We start from the raw sequence: 18,949 nt of genomic DNA, 5'->3' as shown, positions 1-18,949 counted from the left end.
ACCCTAGGTTTGAAATTTTGCAGATGAGCACAAATACCTAAAAGCAATACATGGAGTATATGCAAACCTTCCTGGATCAATTTAGGGAATGTCTGAAGTTGAACTCAGGAATTGGCAATGAAGTGAAAAAATGAACTTACTTGCTTTATAAAATATTGCAGAGATTTGGAAACATTTCAAGCTCACTGGTTCAAATCCAGTCTCAGTCAGTAGGTTAAGAAACATTTTTTAAGCACAGAACTTTAACAAAAAAGCAGTGAATGCTCTTTTCCTCAACCCTGACCTGAAACAACTATATGAGAGAGGAATTCAATTTGCGTCTATTGCATTCTCGGACACTGCTGAGAGTAGCGAAGGCTGCCCATTAAGTTATGTTTGATATGTACATATGCCTGTTCACCACAACTGATCAACCCACTTTCTGTAGTCCACCAGCCTACTACTTTTTTTCTAGTGGCATCACTCTGGAGCTTTTTATCAATGTCAAATTCACACTAACATTGGTATGCTGCCAGAAGCTATTATTGCATTTGCTTAACTAATCACATTTTGCATAACTAATACTACAGCTAAGTTTTTAAAACAGCTTCTGTTATAACACCCATTTTCAGTGCTCAACTTCTTCCAAAAGGATAGTTTTTAGAAAAGATTTTCAATAATTGGGGGGGTCTTTGCTCAAATGTAAAATTTGTAAGCCTAGAGAAAAATCCATTCGTGTGCGCACGCTGACAGAGGAGATGGATTAAGCTTTTCTTGATAAAATCTGTGATTAGGGAATTGTTACTTTTACATTTGAAACTTGGCAGGCAGACGTCAACATATTGTTTGTGAGGACGGGGAGCAGGGTTCAACAGCCCTGGGGTTCACTTCCGGTTTATATCTTAAGTTCCTAAAGTTCATGCTTCAGCCAGCCCCTGACAGGGGGCCAGGAAGATATTCCCCCAGTGTGTTCTGGGAGGTTTTTCCTCTGCTTCTTCCTTCTGAAGTAACAGAGACAGCCACAGCTAGAGATGATACACTGGTGAGGTGGGCTCTGCTCAGTTCCACCTCATTCTCTCTCAGGTGCTTGGCTGGCTAGTTCTTGCTCACATGCTCAGAGTCTAAATGATCACATTATGTGGGTCATGAAGGAATTTTTCCCCAGATCAGATTAGCGGTGATTTTAGGGGATGGGGGCAGGGCTCGCCTTCCTCTGCAGCACATGGGTGCAGGTGACATTTATCTCATTTAATCATTTTCCTGTCATTGCAGGGACCTTAAGCACCATCTAAGAGAAGTGTGGTTGGCCACCGTAAGAGAATTGGAAGGACATACTGCCTGTATGAAGAGTATAGAGGAAGCCTAAAATACATGACTGGGAGCAAGTCCATAATCCGCTCCCAGATCACATGTCTGAGGAGCAGGTCTGTCAGGTCCTCCCCTCCCTAGATGGGGAAGACGACAAGGAGGGTTTTGATACCAATCCCTGGTTAGTCTGGTGAAAAGGAGGATCCTCAACTGTGTTCCCTGTAAGCTGCACGGTTGGGCGGCTGATAAGCAGAGTGTTCAGGTGCCCCTCCTGCCACTGCTTTGCAGCCGTGTTGCTCTGTCCTGCAGCTTCTCCCAGGACCCTCCTTGCTGCCTGTGCAGAGCAGGGAGAGGGTGGAAGCTGATGTCCGGGTGTTCCCCCTCCCCCTGCACCTCATCTCCACAGAGCAGACGAGGTCCACAGAGCTGGCTCAGGACTCAGAGCTACTGCAGTCTGAGGTCTGAACCGTGAGCAAGTGCCTTTCTTAAAGAGACAGCACATGGTTTGAGACTTCCCCAGCAATCAGTCTCTCTCTCTCTCATACACGCTCACTCTTCCCCCCACTCCAGCCCATGTACCCCATCTCCACAGAGCGGGGGAGGGGAGACAGGGCTCAGGACAGAGCAAGAGAGCTTCCAGTGAGTGCCGTGAAGAGACAGCGCTTGGTATCTCTCAGAAACTTCCCCAGCAGTCGGCACACACAGAGTCTCTGAATCACATGCAGTCTCTTTCACACTCACCTCCCAACACATACTTGTATCATTGTTATTACTTCTTGGTACTTCCTGCAATGCACATATATTCGCCATAATTTTATTCTTTCAAAGTGTATTATTTTAGTGTTTTTACTGGTCTATGCATTTCATTTTTTTTCCTCTTACACTTAAATTCTTTGAGTAGTGAGTTCTAAAATGCCTAACCTGCCCTGGCTGGAGTAATTATCCCTATGGTAACTTTTTAAAAGTATACATCTCTAGATCTTTTGTTTCTACTGGTGGCACACAGCCACAGATACCTCGGTGCACATAAAATTTATTCCGAACATGGATGGACAAAATTAAATAGAACATTGGCCCTCAAGAACATGAAGTCCGGTGCAGTCCTAGTTAAAAAAAAGCAAGTGTGTATTTAAGTGCCCACTATCCTTAATGGTCATGTAATGATGAGGTTAAAAGGAGCAGACGTATCAAAAGGTACTATATTTCTAGTTGGCATGCACCAGTAATATTTCTGCTGTTCCCAATTCCCGCCCCCTTTCCTTCCTACTTGATTCCCTAGGAAGGTAAAAAGCAAAAAACATACTAACGAAATGTAGGATATATAGTTAAGAATCAAATGTAAGAGTTAGGATTGCTACAAGATAATTCTTTTATAAGTGGCAGTATTACAGTAGCACCCAGAGGCCCCAGTCAGATTCAGGGCCCTTCTGTAATATGTTCTGTACAAAACAATTAAAAATAAAATAAGAGTCCCCATGCCTTGGAATTTGCCCTTATTTTATGTATCTGTATTATGTTGTTTCTCTTGTTAAAACGGACACCTTAACACATTGCTGTTTAAGGGTTTACTAAGCAAATGCGTGCAATGTCAAGTTAACACTTCAATTAAAAACTTAAATTTTACATTTCCTGACATTAAATTTGCAAAAAATTAAATACAGTTATTGCATATGTATTTAATCTGATCAGTTTTGCTGGAAGTAGGCTACCTAAACTGAATAAGTGGTGGAATTAGTTTCTATCTAGGAAGTGCAGGGAGAATTGTATGGAATTTCTTCAGATTAGATTTGGATTAAATTTAGTCAGATGTCCAAAACAGGCCAGTAAGCAAACAATGTATTCTGTTGAACAGTCTACTCATTCCATTGTATGTACGGCAAATATGTCTGAATCAAGCAATGCCAACAATTTCAAAAGGATGCCAACATATTTAATAATTCTATTGACAACTGAAGTTGCTATTTGGACCTTCTGCTAAAAAAAGTCACCAGTTCACAAAAAACATGCGACTTATTAGCCAGCGCCTCAGACATGCAGACAGGCTCTCTAGCAAAACTGCAAAGTGATTAACATTTATGAGCTGTTTAAGTTAGCACTAAGAGTTCAGCAGCTACTGGTAATAAAGCCAGTAGATTGTTGCGTAGTCTGCCATAGGCCTGTTTTATATTCCAGCCAAGGATAAAGAGCAGCTGTGTGCTGTGGTTTTGAAACTAAGAGAAAAGCAACATTTTTATTTATTCTGGAAAAAGTTATTTAAAGAGATTCCACACAAGTTTCTCCCCATTGCAGGGATGTTAATACACTGGGATAGTGTGCCATTGCCACACCAGAACAATGCTCATTATCCATAATGGAATAGTAAATGGAAGGCAGAACAAATCAGCATTAGTGGACTATTCATATAGAGCCACTAAAATAAATAGGGATATTTAATCAGCAATAAGGTCATACCAGTTGAAGGGCAGTTCAGAATATTTGAATGATTGTTGCCATCATCTTGGCTCTCCCACTATATCATATCCCCTTTTAATATCTTGCATTTAAATCAAAAGTATCTGGTTTTCAAGATCACGTTGCAAAAGAAAGTAAAAAAACTAATATATCTTCTCAGAAGTCTCAAAGGTATCAAAAGTAAAAGCTGTCAGACAATACAAGACAGCCAAATTGGGCTCTAATAGTTCCACCTCCAGTTTCTGGGAGAGCCTTGGTGCCAACCTTCTTTTAAAACATTACACAAGGATGCAGCACAGCTGGACACTATCTAGCACTGTCCTCCAGATTGTTGGATGTCTGCATAAGAAAAGCAAATATGTGAAATATGAAACTAATTAATAGGCTTCTTGCCAGGGACGCCTTCAACCTGAAAAGTTACACTTACTTGAAAACTGTGTGCCTACCACAGCTAAACACCCAAGATCCAAATAACTAGAAAGAAGTGAAAAAGTTTCTCCATTTTTCAGTTTGTTTACTTGGTTCCCTTGACAGCTGTGTCTAGTCAGCTTCACTGATCCATTGTAAAGTTAGACTTGGAAGGATTTGATTTTTATTGGTAAAACGATGGTAAAAGTTGATTTCCCCATACACAGAAACTGACAAAAATTTTCATTTATAATAATCAAAATTTACAGATAGACAAAGTAAGAAAAATACTGCTTGAGAACTTAAGAGTTTAAAGGCATAAAAATATTTACTTTACACATTTTGACACCAGATGTTGACAATTTGTGTTTTAATGATAAAGCTTTAACTTTTTGAATCTCAATAGGTCATAAAATTGTCTGACTGCTCCCATTTCCTGCAATTATGAAAATTTAAATAGCCAAAATAAAAAATGCTTAAAAACAAAACCAATCTTGTTCATCAAAATCATAAAAAAAAAAAAAGTTCTGCCAAGCCAATAGAGTCCATTTCGCTCTTGGAAATTTTTGGATGTTTTCTACCTTTTCAAATACACCTCTACCTCGATATAACACAATTTCGGATATAACGTGGTAAAGCAGCGCTCCAGGGGGGCGGGGCTGCGCGCTCCGGCGGATCAAAGCAAGTTCGATATAACGCGGTTTCACCTATAGCACGGTAAGATTTTTTGGCTTCCAAGGACAGCATTATATCGGGGTAAAGGTATATATTGATTTCAATTACAACACGGTATACAAAGTGTACTGTACGGTGTTCACTTTACATTTATTTTTGATCATAAGTATTCGCACTGTAAAAACAAAAGAAATATTTTTCAATTCACCTAATACAAATACTGTAATGCAACCTCTATCATGAAAGTTGAACTTACAAATGTAGAATTATGTACAAAAAACTGCATTCAAAAATAAAAATGTAAAATTGTAGAGCCTTACAAATCCACTCAGTCTCCTACTTGTTCAGTCAATCGTTCAGACAAACAAGTTTCTTTACATTTGCAGGAGACACAATGCTGCCCGCTTCTTGTTTACAACGTCACCTGAAAATGAGAACAGACGTTCTCATGGCACTGTTGTAGCCAGCATCACAAAATATTTATGTGCCAGATGCGCTGAAGAGTCATATGTCCCTTCATGCATCAACCACCATTTCAGGGCACATGCGTCCATGCTGATGACAGGTTCTGCTCAATAACAATCCAAAGCAGTGTGGACAGACATGTTCATTTTCATTATCTGAGTCAGATGCCACCAGCAGAAGGTTGATTTTCTTTTTTGGTGGTTCGGGTTCTGTAGTTTCCACATTGGAGTGCTGCTCTTTTAAGACTTCTGAAAGCATGCTCCACACCTCGTCCCTCTCAGATTCTGGAAGGCACTTCAGATTCTTAAACCTTGGGTCGAGTGCGGTAGCTATCACTGGCAATCTCACACTGGTACCTTCTTTACATTTTGTGAACTCTGCAGCGAAAGTGTTCTTAAAATGAACAACATTTGCTGGGTCATCATTCAAGATTGCTCTAACATGAAATATATCGCAGAATACAGGGAAAACAGCAGGGAACACACAATTCTCCCCCAAGGAATTCAGTCACAAATTTAATTAATGTATTTTTTTTTTAAACGAGCATCATCAGCATGGAAGCATGTCCTCTGGAATGGTGGCCGAAGCATGATGGGGCATATGAATGTTTTGCATATCTGGCACATAAATACCTTGCAATGCCAGCTACAAAAAGGCCATGCAAATCCCTGTTCTCACTTTCTGGTTACATTGTAAATAAGAGGGCAGCATTATCTCTTCTAAATGTAAACAAACTGGTTTGTCTTAGCAATTGGCTGAACAAGAAGTAGGACTGAGTGGTCCTGTAGGCTTTGAAATTTTACATGGTTTTGTTTCTGAGTGCAGAGATATAACAAAAAATCTACATTTGTAAATTGCACTTTCATGACAAAGATTGCACTACAGTATTTGAATGAGGTGAATTGAAAAATACTATTTCTTTAATCTATCCTTTTTAGTGCAAATATTTGTAATAAAAATATACACTGATTTCAGTTACAACATACTACTATATAAAAATGTAGAAAAACATGCAAAATATGTAATAAATAGAATACAAATTTAAATGTAACAGTATGATTAAAACTGCAATTAATAGAGATTAATTTTTAATTGCAATCAATTTCAGTTAATCACTTGAGTTAACTGATTGACAGCCCTAAAAAAAACCTTATAATAGCAAAGCAGAAAAAACCTTCAGAACACTGGGAGAAAAAAATTCAGAGCATGCTACTGAAAGAGTGTGCTACTGAGATTTGGATTTTATTTATTTGTTTACGTTAAGATGATTGTTTTGAAACTAGCTAAATTGACAGTCTCTCAAACCTTTTGTAACCAAACCCAAGACAAAGGCTAGTCTAGCATTCGGGGCCGAAAACTGCCTAAACTTCAACGAAGTTTAGTGACCTTCAGGGATTTCTCTACTTGGCTGGTAGGCTTTGCCCAGTTTTGGATTTAGTTAGGATATACACCCTGCCACTCCTTTCCTCCTATTTTACTTGGGACTGGGGGAAGAGGGGCAGCAGTGGTGTGCTATCTTCTGTATTTAAGGTTTTCAAGCGGCAACCACCTCACCAACTCCACACAGCTCTTTACAGAGCTGACAGCTTGTAACCCAATCTAGTTGTTTTCTAAAGGGCACTGGCAAGAGGTAGGCTTGTTTCTGCGAATCCCAATACCTTACATTTTCCAGAAGGGGGCAGCTCTCTTGTTCTGCAGCTGCATGAGTGAACTGATTCTAAACATTCTCCTGCAGAAAAGGGGGCTAAATACCCAGAATATTGGGGACCTTTGGGGGGGAGGGGATAAGGCCTCAATTAGAGTAGTGTGTCCAGTTCTGGGCCCTACTCTTCAGGAAATATGGACAAATTGGAGAAAGTCCAGAGAAGAGCAACAAAATTGACTACAGGTCTAGAAAACATGACCTACGAGAAAGACTGGAAAAATTGGATTTGCTTTGTCTGAAGAGAAGACTGAGGGGGTACATGATAAACAATCTTTGTAAATAAAAGGTTGTTATAAAGAGGGGGGTGATAAATTATTCTCTTTACCACTGAGGTCAGCATAAGTAATAAGGGGCTTAATTTGCAGCAAAGGAGATTTAGGTTAGACATTAGGAAACTCCTCCTAACAGTAAGGGCAGTTAAGCATTGAAACAAGTTACCTAAGGAGACTGAAACCTCTGTCATTAGGTGTTTGTCTAACCTGTTCTTAAAAACATCTATCAGGGATGGCCTAGATAATAATTAGTCCTGTCTCAGTCCAGGGGGCTGGGCTAGTTGATCTATCCAGGTCCCTTCCAGGCCTACATTTCAGTGATTTTATTATTTCACTTTTGGACAGGGCCAGATTTTTTTGGTGGTAGCAGGGAAGGAAGAACGTCACATGAGGGAAAGAGGAATCCAAGGCTTGTTCATCAGTTGAGGCCCTAGTATTTAATTTTTGTAAGTGTTCAAGAACAAATTGTACATACTACACATTTCAAAATGAGAGCCAATGTTTAACTTAAAATACTATGTTAATTGCCTTTTTTGCAACTCTAATTTCCTTATTTTTGATCCTTAAAGAGAAGGGCTTTTTATATAGATCTCCCTTGAGGATTTCTGATCTCAGGCTCCTCAGGAGTTCAAGGAGGAAATGGCTGGGAACACTGTGGTAACAGTTTAAGGTGCTGAAACTGCACCCAGCCAACTCTGGTTTGCTACCAGGGGCGGCTCCAGGGACCAGCGCACCAAGCACATGCCTGGGGCAGCCTGCCAGTCGCTGTGAGGGCAGCAGTCAGGCTGCCTTCGGCAGCATGCCTGCAGGAGGTTCGCCAGTCACGCAGTTTAGGCGGTGGGCACGCCAAAAGCGCGGGACCAGCGGACCTCCCGCAGGCATGCCACTGAATCTGCGTTACCAGCAGACCTCCCACGGGCATCCCGCTGAAAGCCGCCTGACTGTCATGTTTGGGGTGGCAAAACACATAGAGCCGCCCCGTTTGCCACACAGCATTCACAAATGAATACTGAACAAACTTTCTCTCTACCAGCAGAAATGTGCCAATACCAGAAACAGAAGAAGTTTCCTCACTCATCTACTAACAAAGGCTGATAAAAATAAAGACTCCAAACAGAATCTGGCTACTGCTCTTTGGCAAGGATCCCAACATGCCTGTTTCCTTTCCTGGTTTTAGCAAAGTGGCAATGATGTTCTCACCGAGTCACTCTCTTTAGGCCTGTTTGAGATGACCTCACTGGTATTGACCCTTGCGTCCCAAATGACACACTACTGGAACTTGCCCTTCCCCAACTTAACCTATCACTACGGAAATCATTAGGGGATGAAGCTTCACTTTTGCTTTTCCTGACTACAAAGAGAAGCTCCACACTCTGAGTTGATGAGAAGTGAAGGGAATGTCCCATTCTCTCCCCCTGCCGACCATTCCTGCTCACTGGTCTTCTGGTTACCCTTAACTTTTTGAAACAAAGCAGATACTTCACCCTTCCAGTGAGTAGAGGATTAAGAGATCACCTCTCCCAATTATCCCACCCCCATATCAAATCAAGGCATTCTGCTTCTAAGGCTCATAGCATTCAAGCAGCAATGATTTACACAACAATCTGGTCAGTGACATTGCTAATCAGAAGGTTGTGGATAGCTGCAGTAAAAGTGATCATGACTTTTCAAATTTTACTTTATTGTTGCTGACTGATAGCAAAATTCCCTACTCGTGAGCAGGAAAGGGCCTTTCAAGCATCCAGCTTTATTTTCATTTATTCTGTGGACGACAAGAGAAAGGGGTTTATTTCTTATTTCTTTTCTGCTACCAATCCAGTTAACATTTAAAGTAAGCCATATTGGTAGTTGAAAAGTTCATATAATTCCTACCCTAAAATTAGGCAATTTGCTTCTCCCCCAGTCTTCATTCTGGAAGAACAGATTACTGTATTGTGGTCGACATTAACCACTTGACCACAATACAACCATTGCACAAGTGTCAGAGTCAAAGGGATGGATACTGTAAGGTTAGCAAGATACTGAGATGCCTACTTGATTCTCAGTGTATCCCCCAGTACCAGGCAATATCCACTAGCAACTCAACAGGCAAAATGAAAGCCACAAGATAGTCGGCACAATGCCCCCGAAGAGAGTTTTCTATATAAAGTTGAAGAATTAATAGAATGGCCTCAAGGCATCTTGCTAGCCAAAATAGAGGTGTCAGATGGCCAACTGCTGAATCAGAGGTGACATGATCACTGTTTACAGACCTAGTATTCAGCAGAACTATTTTAAGATAGTTATGTGATAAAGGAAAACTTAGGTACACAGAATTAATTTTCTCCCTTGTAATAATCAAAGCAAAAGTTGGCCACCACATTAAGCTTACATAAAAATAAATTTGAGACTATGCCATTATGCACAGCTAGATAAGAGAACACACCATACATAACAAATGTTTATTTCAAATTATGTGCGTTAAGAAATTATGTATTCTAAAGGAACTGATTCACTGTGTGCCATGGACAGTATGAAGACCTCCATTAATAATCTTTACAGGCTAGGAATAAATGATTTTGACCATTTGTCCATAAGCAGCCAAAACTTCAGGTCTCGTCCAACAAGGAAATGTGCTTGCTCCAGCATTCAGGATATATTATCCTCTCAATTAAAGTGAAATAGTATCGTGAGAGTGCCTAAAGGAATTTCACTGCATTCTGCTTGGTTTGAACTACATTGCCAGAGTTTCTAATTTTTACTTTCTTGTGTTTGTGTCCATTTACTTGCTTTTTACATTTAATTTCATCTGGATTGATTTCCCTATGGAAGACCCACATTCTATCACTGCAGTGCTCAAGGATAGTGGTTTTCAACCTGTTTTCATTTGAGGACCCCTAAAAATTGTTTAATGGCAGTACGGGCCCATTTGGAAATCTCAGACATAGACCAGGGAACCCCAGGGGTCTGTGGGCCACAGGTTGAAAGCCACTTCTATAGGACAATTACACCATTATTTCCACCAAGAACAATTTATTCTGAAAGGCAGATGGCATAGTGGTTAACAGCTTTGTTGAATGTTCATGTGCAGTAATTTGTTGTGTATAATACAGTATTTAATTATAAAGGCAGTCACTGATATAGGGCACTCAACATCTGTTTAAAGTAGTCCAGCAGACTGTCAGTTTCTGCATTACCATAATTGGCCAATATTTTTTCGTCACTAAGCCACAATGGCAACACAAATTCTGTGAAAATGGTGGTCACTGTGGCCTGGTAAATGTTCAACAGCAGCTTCAATAACGTGTACCTGTTCAAGGGTGCCATACCTAGTAAGGATTTAGACGTAATGGCCAAGATAGGCTTTCATTGCTCCGAGTTCCAACATAGCCCTTTTTTAGATTGTGCAATGCCTCTAACAAGAGATCCTTTCCTTGAAGAGGGAAAGGAACTTCAGTCCTAATAGCAGTTAAGATCATGAAATGATGTGCGCACAAGTTTGTTTGCCTTAAGACCATCCCTAACTGAGGCAGCATCAGCCCCTAAGCTCAATTTCTACAATATATGTTTTAAGTGGCTGACAGTCAAGTAACTTTTTCATATTACCACCAGCAGAGATCTGGCCAGACCAGCAACCCAATATCTGACAGCTCAGTGGTTTGAGCATTGGCCTGCTAAACCTAGGATTATGAGTTCAATCCTTGAGGGGGCCATTTAGGGATCTGGGGCAAAAATCTATCTGGGGATTGGTCCTGATTTGAGCAGGTGGTTGGACTAGATGACCTCCTGAGGTCCCTTCCAACCCTGATATTCTATGAATATAGTTTACCATTGCCTCAAATACATCAGTAAGATGGACCAACTGAATTCAGGTCAGTTTTGAATTAGGTTATTTTCCCTTAATCCTTACAACCCTTAAACTTGTTCTTATTCTACGCAATACCAAGTGTCCCAGCTTCCACGTATATTATGGAAGTAAAGTACAAGGTTTCTCTGCCGACACAAACCTCATGTACAGTGACTCTTGATCAGCTGCAGCCCAGCCAGTGGAATCTTCTGCAAGCACAATAAAATGTAGCTATCTGTATACATTTGTAACATTTACCTAAGAGATTCTTAAATTGCTTCCATAATGTCTCACTTTGTGAATGGTAATATTTGATCAAAGATTAAGGTCATTTTTGACCTGTAAGTTGGAGTATTTAAAAAATCTCTCAAATGGAAGTCATGTTTAGTGACTAAATGGTGTTAAGCAAGGTGGAAAATATATGGATTTCATGATCTATTTAGGGAGCAATTAAGCAATAGGAACTTTGACAGTGATATTTGTTATTTCTATGCATTTCACATGAACAGTGCTCTAATCTGCATGTAAAAAAATCAGTTCTAAATGTCTTACACTTAACTACCATGAGGCAGTTAATGAACTGAGACCACTGCCCATCATACTAGCCAAAATTGTGTCACTTAGTTTATATATTGAAATTAGAAAAGGCTCAGAAAAGGGCAACAAAAATAATTTGGAGTATGGAATGGCTTCCATATGAGGTGAGATTACTAGAACTGGGACGTTTCAGCTTGTAAAAGAAACAATTAAGGGGGAATATGATAGAGGTCTATAAAATCATGACTTGTGTAGAGAAAGGGTAAATAATACTTCCTTATTTACTTTCTCATAACACAAGAACTAACGGTCACCAAATGAAATTAATAGGCAGCAGGTATAAAAACAAACAGGAAGAATTTTTTAACACAATGCACAGCCAACCTGTGGAACTCCTTGCCAGAGGATGTTGTGAAGGCCAAAACTATAACAGGTTTCAAAAAACAACTAGATAAGTTTATAGAGGATAAGTCCATCAATGGCTATTAGCCAGGATGGGCAGGGATGGTGTCCCTAGCCTCTGTTTGCCAGAGGCTGAGAATGGGCAACAGGGGATGGATCACTTGATGGTTGCCTGTTCTGTTCATTCCCTCTGGAGTGCCTGGCATTGGCCGCTGTTGGGGGACAGGATGCTGGGCTGGATGGACCTTTGGTCTGACCCAGTATGGCCATTCTTATGGTTTTATGTACTCCCCCATCTGTCTGTATCCATCTGTTCCTTGTCTTATATTTACAGATAGTAAGCTCTTTGGGGAACAGAGTATTTTGTTCTGTTTGTATAGCATCTAGCAGAGGGGTGAGCAAACTTTTTGGCCCGAGGGTCACATCGGGGTTACAAAATGGTATGGAGGGCTGGGTAAGGAAGGCCTGGCTTCCACCCCCATCTGCCACCTCCCACTTCCCATCCCTTGACTGTTCCCCTCAGAGTCCCCAACCCATCCAACCACCCCCCCGCTCCTTGTCCCCGACGCCCCCATCCAACCCTCCCTCCCCCTGCTCCCTGCCCCGACCCCTATCCACACTCCTGCCCCAAGAGGCCCCCCCAGGACTTCGCCTATCCAACCCCCCATTCCCCATCCCCTGAACCCCCACCCCAGAACCTCCACCCCAGCCAGCAGCCCCCTGCTCCCTGACCACTCCCCAGAACCCCTCGCCCCTAACTGCCCCCTGGGACCCCATCCCCTATCCAACTGCTCCCTGTCCCCTGAATGCCCCCCAGATCCCTTCCTCCTTACTATGCCACTCAGAGCGGCAGGACTGGATTATTGGAAAGCCTGGGAGGTGGGTGGGCACAAGCCGCGCAGCCTGGCAGGAGCAGCAGGCCAGAGTGCTCCCCGCGTGGCAGTGAGGGAGAAGAGGGACAGCAGGGGAGGGACCTGGGGTTAGCCTCTCTGGCTAGAAGCTCAAAGGCCAGGCAGGACGGTCCCACGGGCTGGAAGTGGCCCATGGCCCGTAGTTTGCTCACCTCTGATCTAGCACAAACACATGAGTCCAAGTCATAGACTAGGACTCATATGCTTACAAAGCCCACGGCAACGAGCCATCCAGCCGAGGCTGACAAACTCAGGGTAGCCAGGCTTGTACTAGTGCTCTAAAAATACAGCTGTGTAGAAAGTCCTTTGAGTTTTCATCTCAGGCTCTGAAGCCCTACTCCATCCCTAGGCTTCAGAGCCCAAGCTGCAACCTCAAAGCGCCGTCTACACAGTTGTTTTTATAGCACTAGCGCAAGCCCAGCTAGCCTGAGTCTGTGAACTTGGGCTGGGAGGCTCACTGCCACAGGTTATTTAAACATACCTTTAGGACTGCTACAATAAGTATAGTAGGGTTGCCTGTATCAAAAAAGCTCCTCATGCCTTCTACAATTAATACAAAATATTTCATCTTTCTGACATGAGGTTCATGAACATGTAGCTTTCCATGAATTCTAGAAAGTAAATTTTACATCTAAATTTCTCTTACCACATGTGTTTTACACACTTATATGACCCTGAACCCTCAGTGTTCTTGGTTGAGTCAGGTGTTTTGTTTGTTTGTTTTTTAAAGAACCCCAACTGGGTATTTTGAGGAGTTCCACACATTTCAATAAAAAGCCCAAACAAGACTGTGTGCATATCATTTTTTATTTTTTTAAATGGGTTTAAAATCATTAAGGACTAATTTGCAAATTAAGTTTTGGTGCTAGGAACCACCACTCTATTTTGCAGTTACAAGACTGTTAGAGGAAGATCTGCCTATTAAAAATATTAAATCATGTTTCGCTGAAATAGTAAATCAAACAAGTTCATGTTACTGCACAAGCAACTGTCTCAACAGGAAACCTGATGTTAGCCTGTCAAAAGATAGTGTTTGACCTACTAAAAAGCCCGAGCAATTGCTCTCCTCCCCAAAGACCTCTGATCAAAGTGCTATGCACTTCTCTAGAAATACAGCACCAGTGTAACTAAACTGATTTTGAATCAAAGTGGTGCAAACTCTCATTATAGACAAACATTTAAGTTCTGCTTAATATTGGTTTAGCTTAATTCAGTATTTTATCAATATAAGCTAAATTGATAAGGAAGGTTAAAACTGTTTAAGTGCATCTTCTTTAGGTGTTTACAATGATTTAGAGAGGTTTAAAACCCAATTACATGAGCAGTTTTTCTAACTTAGACAAGCCCCAATACATTCCAACCGAGGCTCTGACTCAAGACATGTTCAGAGTGCATTTCTGGTCCTATCTCTCCTTCTCCAAAGGCATTACCTGTGTGGCTTACACCAAGTAGGCCCCTCTAACTAGCAGCTAGCTCATTCTCCTCTCCCCAAGTCAGTTCAGTTCTTTATTCCTCTACTACTCTCCCCTCTGACTGGCATCTCAACGTTGCTGAGTCAGATGCCACTCAGCATATTCCCAACTGGTCCAGCAGGCAGGAAACTCAACTTTTACACGTCCAAGGCTTCTGCATATTCGGCCTGCTTCCTTCTTTCAGTGAAGAGGAGGCATAAGAACATGTAATTGTAATGAAGTCATCTTGTACACTAGTTTCTCTCTAGACCTTTAATGTAGCCAATATTCCTATATTCAATTCTAGACAGCATTCAGTTCTGAAGAGAGCTATATTTTGCACCGAAAGCCAACCTAGAAATTCACAAAGTGAAGCACTTCACCCCATGTAGAGATGTGGGACTGTAAAATTTAAATATAGTTGGCATTTTGGAGCCACCTACCAGCAGCCATCATTTTACCCAATAAATAAGCTGACAGTGGGACTTCTGTTTACTCTCTGAATCCAGTTGAAATAGTTCCCATAAAACAAATCTTACAGTTGGGCTTATTCCACAGATACCCACGCACAAGGAGTCACTTCATCACTGAAATGCACTGCAACATGGAATGTAGCAACACAACTGAGTGTTATTAGAAAGTAGTTAAAACAAGTAACAAAAATTACTTACGTGAAATTCAGTTTTTACATAAGGTAATAGTTTGAGGTTTAAGTTAAGAATTTTAATTTTCATGATACTGCAATGAGCAGGATTGGCACAGTGGTCTTAGAAGTCAGATAAAACCACTCAGTTGTGTTGCAGCCCATAAATAGCATAACAAAGGAAACACTGTTTTAGGACCAAAACACATGCAGTACACAGATTCCCGTGTTAGTTCCTGGAAGGGGGCAAGGAAGGGGTAAGAGTCTTATGGTCTTCCCTGAATGAACTTGGAGAACCTTCAATTCCAGAAGACTTCCCTCAATCTGCTCCCTATATATATTTTTAGCATCAGGTTAGATAACTACTGTCCTCTAAACTGTAAGTATCCTGTTACATGCCACTGAGTCAATCATAGCATACTGCACTTTCTGCATGCATATGGTGCAATTAACAAAAATAATAATATATTAAGGTGCATTACATAACAGAAGTTTTTCATTTAGTTACATGAAGCTGACAGTATTCATATCTCAATAGCTTAATATACCTAGGCGCTATGTTCTGTTCTTAGGACACTGACAGCTAGCATACTACATAAATCCTGTATAAGATTTGTAGTGGGTTCTGTCCCTAGCACATTAATGATTAGAGAGTTTTGTTTACCAATGTCCCAGAAACATTCAACTCCCTATGGAAAGCAACATCCATTGTCCAGAGGCAAGCAGAAACCTTCCCATTGCAAGTGGGTAGGTGAATGAACTAAGACAGAAGCTCCTGAACTGGCCTGTAGAGAATTTTGCTGGTAATCGATTGGAAGTTAGCTAGAATGAAGAGCCAGAATCCTGTGACCAGCTGTTAAATGCATCAAATCAGCTAAACACAATATTTTAACAACTGTAGTTTCCATAGGGATGCTACAGAATCATGAAAGGTGAAGGAGATAGTCCACATGACAGTATTAAAATGTAGTCCACACTAAAAGGGGAAAAATCAGGAAACCCTGGTCCAAGGCATTAATTTCTGAAGAACCTAAGCTTTTAAAGTAAGTTTCTAGCACTTATATAGAAGTAAATATAACCTTCCAAATGTGAGCCACTGCAGTGATGGCTGCCCCAATGCTTCTGTTGCTGTACATTTTTTCTAAGAAACAAGGAAGTGTGACAAAAAAGCATCAGGTCAGTTTCAATACTGCTATTCAGAATCCAATCTACATCAGTGAAACCAAGAACTGAGTCAGCTTAAACATTAATGCTGCACTTCAAAAGCCGGACAAGGGAGTGGAGATAGTAAAAGGGGAGGGCAGATCCAACCAATGAAGACAGAGAAGAGGATGTACAGAAGTGTAGTGGAGCGCCCCACAGTTCCACCTTTGCAGCATTCAGGAGTAAGAGAAAGGGTAAAATGAGCTACATCACTCCATCAGTCAAGAGTTTCTGAGGTAAGGAATACATTGTTTTTCAGTCTTGCAGGGTCACTTTCTTGACATTCCAAAATGTAAGAGGGCCCAAGGGGGAAAAAAGGACTTGTGTCATTTGCTTCTTTAATGTATAATGGCCTGAGAGCTTCCCCCAAAAGATGTATGATTGTTTATTTACATTAGAAATTTTGGTCCTGTTTAGGTTTGAAGACTATGGCCACTGGAGGCTGGCAAATAACATTGGGGGTGGGGGTTGGTTTGCAGGTTGTTTTTTTTTTGTTTGTTTGTTTGTTTTTTTTTAAGGCAGGGAGGGCGGGTTAAGCTGAATCTGAAACTTTTCCAAAAAAAAGTCAACAAATAGAAAGAGGCCATTTTGGAGTCAAACGAAGCACATGGTTTGATCCGAAAAAATTTAGTTTCCAGAGATTCTTAAAGAACTAGGTTCACAAATGGCCAAGTAGGAGGTGCCACCCTTGTAACTTTAGCCTGGTGGTTAGGTCACTCACCCAGGAGTAGGAGACATGGGTTCAGTTCCTCCAAATCCCTGCTCCATAGCAGGCAAAGGGACTTTGGTCTTCTACTTTCCCAGAAAAGTGCTATACCCACTGGGCTATGGAGTTTTTGGAAGTAGGTCTCAATCTCTCCCGTTGACACTATTCCTCTTTGTTTAAATTAAATATTCAGTGGTGCAAGGATCTGAACTTGGATCTCCCACCTACAGGCAGGTGTCCTAACCACGACGCTGGAGTCACATACTCTCTCTGTCTCAATAACTATTCAAGTATTTCATAAAAAGTGAAGCAGCTTCAACAGGCAAGAGAGTGCTGCCCCAGAACACCCACATTGTTTCGGGAGGTGCGAGACCCAAGTTTAAATTCCTGTTCCACATCAGGCAGAAAGGGGAACTGAACCTGGGTGTCCCACGTCACCACTGAGTGCCCCAATCACTGGGCTAAAAGTTAAAGGAGCACTACCACCAGCAACTCCTGAGTCCTGTTTTATGAATGGCAAAGTCTCCTTGTGAATCTAACCCAAAAAGTTTTCCGACAAACTATTAGGCAAATAGGCCTTTGGGTTGACCAAACTACATTTTTCAACAAATGAATTATTCATCCAAAAAGTCTCAACCAGCTCTAATAGCTGTGTCACTAAAGCAAAGTGTGAAACCTAAGCAATTTGGAAGGGAAGAGATTCTTCAGTGTACGAATGTAAGAATCAATGTAAGAATCTTGTTTATTGTTTAATATGCATTTAACTTCAAATGACAAAGGCTTCCTTTATTCCAAGCTTTGATTCAACACTATCTCCTCATCAACTAAGGCACTACAATATTTACTGTGTGCTCCAATTCCTCCAAAGATTCTCCAGGAAAACCAGGTAAGATCATATTGGAAATACCTGATACTTCCAAAATAAAATAAGTGAGAAAGAAAAATTAAAAACTTTCAGACCTTTCTACACCATACAGCACCCAAAAGTGTTTTGCAGACCACCTTTAAAAACAGCAACAGATACAAAACATATTGACACATGAAATCAGTTTTAAGAAACCAAATCATTTCCCCCATATTTTCCTTGTCAACCAGTTTAATTTGCTGGCTGTGTAGGGTATAAGAGAAAGAATATACAGGCTGTTAAATCAAGAGGGAGTAAGTCTCAAAGCAGAGCAGCTTTCATTTCAAAAGCCCTTTCAACAGCTCATTTCTGTTTAAGCTGAGGTGTAGTTCCAACTTGAGCACTTCTGCTGATCTGAAGCAACCAGGCTGCAAAGCATTTAGGTATTTTAAAAACTAAAACCAATAGCTGAGATTTTAGGCACTCCTCTGATGCCTTCAGCTCTACCTGGATACTTATTGACAGCCAGTGCAGAGTATGGACACTAGTACCGAGTGTTTTATATGACATGTTGCTTAACAAAGAAGGCAGATATTTGGCACTAAGTTCACAGTATCTTTCATAAGTCTCAATATGTAGCCCCTATAGATGACATTACTGTAATCCAATCTCAGCTATTTGAAGTATCAGGAACACTGCACCACTTCAAATTCAGAGAGTTCTCTGCAATCAGGGCAAGAAACATTTTAAATAAAAGCTTAAGTTTTACTTCATGACACTCACGAGAAAAAGATTCCTATTCACTCAGATTTTCACTTGGCAGCAGTGATTACGAGCACCAAAAGCAATTGTATGCTTAATTTAACAAAAGTATCACATTTAATATTTATATACAGATGTCCCCCGACTTACGCAATCATTCCATTCCAGAAAGCCTTGCGTAACTCGAATTTTGCTAAGTCGGAAACATATACCCGTACATTACACAAAAATTTCCGCAACTCAAAAATCCTATTTCTGGCTTACAGAACTTTTTCCATAAGTGCGAATTTGCATAAGTCGGGTCTTGCGTAACCCAGGGAGCGTCTGTATATAGACAGACAGACACACTAGCTGGACACATGCAAGTTTTAGTAAATTTTACAAAACGTGTCTGAAAAAGT

At 40.9% G+C, this 18,949-nt stretch overlaps 1 protein-coding gene across 7 annotated transcripts in view; it reads right to left on the bottom strand.

Annotated features, from left to right (window-relative positions):
• CNOT4 (CCR4-NOT transcription complex subunit 4) overlaps window positions 1-18,949 on the bottom strand; it is a 117,342-nt gene that overhangs the window by 67,376 nt on the left and 31,017 nt on the right. The gene's annotated exons all lie outside the window — the stretch shown is intronic.

Source organism: Mauremys mutica, chromosome 1, assembly GCF_020497125.1.
Source record: "Mauremys mutica isolate MM-2020 ecotype Southern chromosome 1, ASM2049712v1, whole genome shotgun sequence".
In the NCBI taxonomy this organism is placed as follows: domain Eukaryota; kingdom Metazoa; phylum Chordata; order Testudines; family Geoemydidae; genus Mauremys; species Mauremys mutica.
Note: the sequence above shows the minus strand (reverse complement) of the source record. Positions and strands in the feature narration are given on the sequence as shown.